We start from the raw sequence: 6,025 nt of genomic DNA, 5'->3' as shown, positions 1-6,025 counted from the left end.
CCCATTTTAGAAAGTCAGCTACAGATTCCACCGCCCTTGCCGTGCTTCAGCAGCATTTGCAGCTTCCAGCTCACCAACTGGTGTGTGATGTCCCCATGCATTGGAACTCTACACTGGAGATGTTGGGAAGGATTTGTGAGCAGAAGAGGGCAGTTGTTGAGTACCAGCATCATCAAGGCCGTCGGTATTCAGGTCAGACTCCAGACATAAGACCTCAGGAGTGGACATGGATCTGTACCATCCTCCAAAACTTTGAGGACTCCACCAAGATGGTGAGCGGCGATGACGCCATAATTAGCGTCACCATCCCACTTCTCTGTCTTCTGGAACGCTCTCTGCTCTCAATTAAAGAGGATGCATTGCAGGCGGAGCACGATGAGATGGAGCAAGGAACCATACAGAATGATTACACGCAGCCCAGCCTCATCTCATCCCAACAAGGATTGGGTGACAATGAGGAAGAGGAGGAGGAGGAACAGGAGCTAGTTTCCTGCGCTATAGACGGTACTACCTGCACAACTGTCATACCGTCTGTTCAGCGTGGATGGTCTGAGGACAGGGAGGAGGAGGAAGAGGAGGAGGATGAGGAGGAGAGCATGGTCAGTTGTCCTATTGGTGAGGACATGGAAGTCTTGCCTCTTTGCAGTCTGGCACACATGGCTGAGTTTATGTTACGCTGCCTTTTCCGTGACCCTCGCGTTGTCTAAATTTTGTGTGACAGTCATTACTGGTTGGTGACGCTTTTAGACCCACGCTACAGGGAGAACTTTATGTCTCTTATTCCCTTGCAGGACAGGCCTAATAAAATGGGGCAGTACAAGAAGGCCCTTATTGCAGAATTATTCAAAAAATTCTCATATGAAAACGCTGGTGGCAGAGGTCACAGTTCGTAGGAAAACCAAAGAGTACAGGCGAGAGAGCCACAAATGCAATCCAGCATAGGCAGGGGAACACTGTCAAAGTTCTGGGACAGTTTTCTCAGACCATCCCATTACACGGGCCCTGAGGCGCAGGGTCCTCTCACAAGGAGTGCAAAGTTTCGGAAGATGGTGAGGGAGTACCTTGCCGACCATACCAATGTCCTCTGTGATTCCTCTGTGCCTTATAATTATTGGGTATCCAAGTTGGACACGTGGCATGAACTGGCTCTCTACACCTTGGAGGTCCTGGTCTGCCCTGCCACTAGTTTTTTGTCAGAGCGAGTTTTTAGTGCCGCCAGTGGAATTATAAGCTATAGGCGCACTCGCCTGTCAACTGAAAATGCTGACAGGCTGACTCTTATAAAATGACTCTTATAAAAATGAACAAGGGCTGGATTGGGCCAGACTTCTCAACACCACTGAATGATAGCAACGTAACATAAACTCAAATACAGTATCATTTTTTGGGAGGTCTAACTCTTTTCCCATGCACCTTTTCACACCCAGACATGGGTATATGCTTCCTGATTTTGTCTATTTGCTCTTGTCCTCCTCCTTCTCCGCATCCTCATCCTCCACCACATAACACCACCATATGTACCATATCAACATATCTACGTCTCTTGCAAGGGTTATTGGAGTTCCTCCAAATTTTTGGCAGCCGTTGCTTCACTGCATAGGCAAACAGTATGGGAGACCCACTTCCTAATAATGGGAACATTGTTTTCAGGAGGCCCTCCGACCTCTACGTCTCTTGCAAGGGGCATTGGAGTTCCTCCAAATTTTTGGCAGCCGATGCTTCACTGCATAGGCAAACAGTATAGGAGACCCACTTCCTAATAATGGGAGCATTTTTTGCAGGAGGCCCTCCGACATCTACGTCTCTTGCAAAGGACAATGGGGTTCCTCCAAATTTTTGTCATCTGTTGCTTCACTGCATAGGCAAACAGTATGGGAGACACACTTACTAATAATGGGAACATTGTTTTCAGGAGGCCCTCCGACCTCTACATCTCTTGCAAGGGGCATTGGAGTTCCTCGAATTTTTTGGCAGCCAATGCTTCACTGCATAGGCAAACAGTATGGGAGACACACTTCCTAATAACGGGAGCATTTTTTGCAGGAGGCCCTCCTCTACGTCTCTTGCAAGGAGCATTGGAGTTTCTCCAAATTTTTGGCAGCCATTGCAGTCACTGCATACGCAATAACAGTATAGGAGACCCACTCCATTAATAATGGGAACAACAAAGCATAGCAGAGCTGATGGCTCTATAACAATAACGAGGGCTGCTTTATGGCCCTTTAAGAATAGTAAGGGCCGCTTGATGGCCCTATAAAAATAGTCTTTGTGACTTTCAGAGTCCCTCCATCATAAATGAAACAGGATGTGTCTGATGATATGTCACACACCACATGGCCAGATAAGGTAGTAAAATGTTAAAATGGCATTTCCCGGTGAACGCATTTGTCTTGGTTGAAAGCAATGCAAAAGTGCAAAAACGCATCAAAAATGCTATGTGTGAACATTGCCCAGGGTGTGGAGGAGCATTTTTGTTTTTCTAAAGGATGTTCCTTAACATATTGCCCAGGAAAATCCATTTTGATTTCGTTTTTGCATGTTTTATGGTGAGTCCGTAAAAGTGGCGTAATACCTCTGACAACGTTGTTGACAGCAGTGACCTGGGAGTAAAAGATGCTTCCAGGGGTCTTCCCCATGCTGTTCCCATGTCATTTGAGCACTGTTCCCATTGATTTGGGTAATTTTTAGGCCCTCTGCAGACCGCCGGGTGGGGTTGCCGGAAAAATGCTTGAGTTTCCCATAGACTTACATTGGGCTTGTTACTCGGCCCGAGCACTCGAGCATTCCAAATTCCTCGTCTCGAACAACGAGCACCCGAGCATTTTAGTGCTCGCTCATCACTAGTGTTGAGTGAACATGCTCAACACTGCTCGGTACTCGCCCGAGCATCACGCTACTCGGGATGTTCGGCGAGCATTTCCGGGTTACTCAGACGGGAGCTCGGGTCTCCGCCCTGCATGTTTGGCGCTCTTTACAGAGCCAATGAACATGCAGGGATTGCCAGCCAGTTACCGTAATGCTGCAGCCATGTTGGTTGTGGGCATTACATTGATTGGCTGGCCGCACAGCGTCACCTCGAGTTTTTAAAACCGGGCGCCGCCATCTTGGACACAGACGACTGGGATCAGACAGTGTAGGGACAGCGCTGCTGATTTAGGGAGAGATATATACTGCGAAGTAGTTAGTGTAGGGTCTGTAAAGGCTGCCAGATCAAACAAACAGTCCTTCTCAAGACTAATATCCATCCCAGATATCAGGCAGGCAGGCAGGCTGTATAGGAGACGCAGTGGTTATACCAGCAAATGCTGCATTACAGTCCTGTGTGCTCCTGTTGCTGAAATTGCTGGACTTAGCTCCAGGTCTCGGGGGCCAGGAAAAATATTTTTTTTTCATCTAAATCCTCTTTTTTTTTTTTTCTCCTTCACACTGTACAAATACCGATCTTATTAACGTTTTGGTGTCCCCCTGTGCCACCCAGCTGCGCTTGGTACCACAGATCCTAGAAGTGTGCATTAATGGAATACTCCACAAGAGGCTCCCATAAACATTCACACATCTCCACCTTCCAGCTCAGACCAGCAGAGGGAGCCCGTTAGGGATATAAATAGGGAAGGTGGAGCTAGGCAGCTCAGTGATTCAGGAGTTCCTCTGAAGAGTTCCTGCAGTAGAGAAGCCTGAGAGAGGTTAGTCTGCAATGGAGCTCAGTCTAGTTTAGAGAACTCAGCTAATAGTTCAGCAGTGGAGCACGAGGCTCCTGCTAGCTAGATTCAGGGAGCTCAGTTAGAGCTTAAGGTGTGCCGACGCCATAAGAGCGGTGATGAGCGGCAAGCTGCCGTTAGTGTGAGTAGCCTAGCGAGGGCCCGAGCGTGGCCGAAGGCAAGTGGAAAGTGAGTAGCGGTGGGGGCAGAGGAGCTTACCCAGCTCACCCCGAAACATTTACCGGACACTGGGTCCGAGCTTACCGGGATCTCTACGACCCAGTAAGGCATAATCGCAATCCCTGGAGAACTACAGGTCCCAGGTTCACCAGAGAGCTGATATGTAACAGAGCCAGGAGACACATAGGCCCCGTAAGCTGGGAGCGTGCACTCCAAGAGAAGGCCCTACCACAACATCAGCCGGTGCAGGACAGAGATAAAGTTAGGCCTAGCTTCAGGCAGGTCAGAAACTTATTACGCAGAGGCAAGAAGCAGGAGGCCCTACACCCGCTCATTGGGGAGGATCCTGATATGCACCCTTCACCCTACAGTGCTCCGGGACGTGCCTGAACTACCACAAGTAAAAGGTACTGAAGTGACTACCGTGTCCGTCCCCATTCTTGCTCTGACCCGGCTGGGTCTCGCCTGTCCTGCATCCCCCTCTCCGTACACTGCCCTGAGGCCTAGCTCCACCTGTGGGGAGCTATACCATCGAGCTGCCTTATCACCGGCCTCAGTGGACTGCCTCAGGTCTGGTGATTCTCACCAGAAACCACAGGTGGCATCACAAAATTTCATAAAATTAACAAACAATCCCCTTTTAAAAGCTGACCCCAGGGTTCGGGCCTGGGAGCCGACCACCGCGACATCCCCAAGGCCAGGCAAAGGCCCGGGTACCGAGTCGTCCCCATCCCCCTGGGCGAGTCATCTTTCCTGGAGTCACGAACAGGATCGCGTGCCCGCTACAACGACGGAGTGTTATGCCCGTTGCCACTGGGTACTGTGCGCCTTTAATTAAAAACTGGGTACATTAAACTGTGATGAAGATTGCCACCATTGTTGGTCTGCCGAGCGAGAAGAAGGGCGAAACCGCGGGAAACTGAGGGGCGTACCTGCAAAATCGCACGAAGCCCCGGACACGCCCCATGCCTCGACGTCAAACCAGGAAGCGCCAGGTCCTGAAAGGAGCGTCGCTGAACGCTCTGACGTAGGACAAAAGCGACGCAAGGTCCTGAAGATGACCGTCACCTGCGGAGCTGCGGCCTACCAGAAGAAAAAGAAGGTAGGCCACGGTTCGCTAGGGGGGCGTCAGAATGTCCGAGGAACATCACGACGCCGGAATACCGGTTAACGGCCCTGATGTTCAACCCGAGCCCGACGCCGAGCAGGCCGAAGTGGCCGCTCCACCAGCAGCGCCTGTAACTCCTGTCATCCCCATAACTCTACCGTACATTTCTGGAGCAAAGTGGCTCCCCCAGTACAATGGAAAACCAGATACCCTGTCTGGATTCAAACGGAAGATATGCGGTATCTTGGACATGTACTATGACAGGCAAGCAGAGGGCCGCTATTGTATTAGGAGAACTGACTAGTGCTGCGGAACGGGAAGAAGAAACATGGTCAGCCGCAGACCAGGAGTCAGTGTCCGCAATCTTTAAAAAGCTACAGACTGTTTTTGAGGATCACACTGAGGCGGACCTCCGGATGAGGTTCTACAACTGTTCTCAACAGCCGGAGGACAATGTTCGGGACTATCCCTGGCGTCTACAAGGGGCCCTGCGGGCTCTGAAACAGGTTAGTCCAACCAGCATCGAAAATGAAAGCAAAATGCTGAAGCAACAGTTTGTCCGGGGACTGAGGTCTCCAGAGGAAAGCAGGACTGTGCGTTGGTGGTCCTTAGATCATCCAGATGCTACCTTTGACAATCTTAAGGACATGGCTATAAAAGGACTGCAGCCCCTGGAAACAAATGCCATCCAATGTTACCAGGGTGGGGCTACCCCAGTGCCTGCTACACCCACCTTTTCCCCAGTGGCTGCTGAAGCCAAGGTTTCAGCAACGTCCCCTAGAGAGCTGGACAGCCTGCGCTCTGAGGTGTGCCAGTTGAGCAAAACCCTGACCACTGTGCTGAGTGCTCTGCAGCTGCGGACGGAGCCCGAGGAAGGAAGGAAAATCCTGTTAGCCGATAGCCCTGAGGATGTCCCCTGGATGCGAAGGAGGAGGAGGACAACACCACCCTCTACGAGGATCAGTGACCAGCGCCATCCACAGAAGGACCCTACCTGCTACCGCTGCCGCAAGACCGGACACACCGCCCAGAATTGTCC

Source organism: Phyllobates terribilis, unplaced genomic scaffold (genome assembly GCF_046119375.1).
Source record: "Phyllobates terribilis strain yellow unplaced genomic scaffold, ASM4611937v1 Scaffold_7__3_contigs__length_470593459, whole genome shotgun sequence".
Lineage (NCBI taxonomy): Eukaryota > Metazoa > Chordata > Amphibia > Anura > Dendrobatidae > Phyllobates > Phyllobates terribilis.
Note: the sequence above shows the minus strand (reverse complement) of the source record.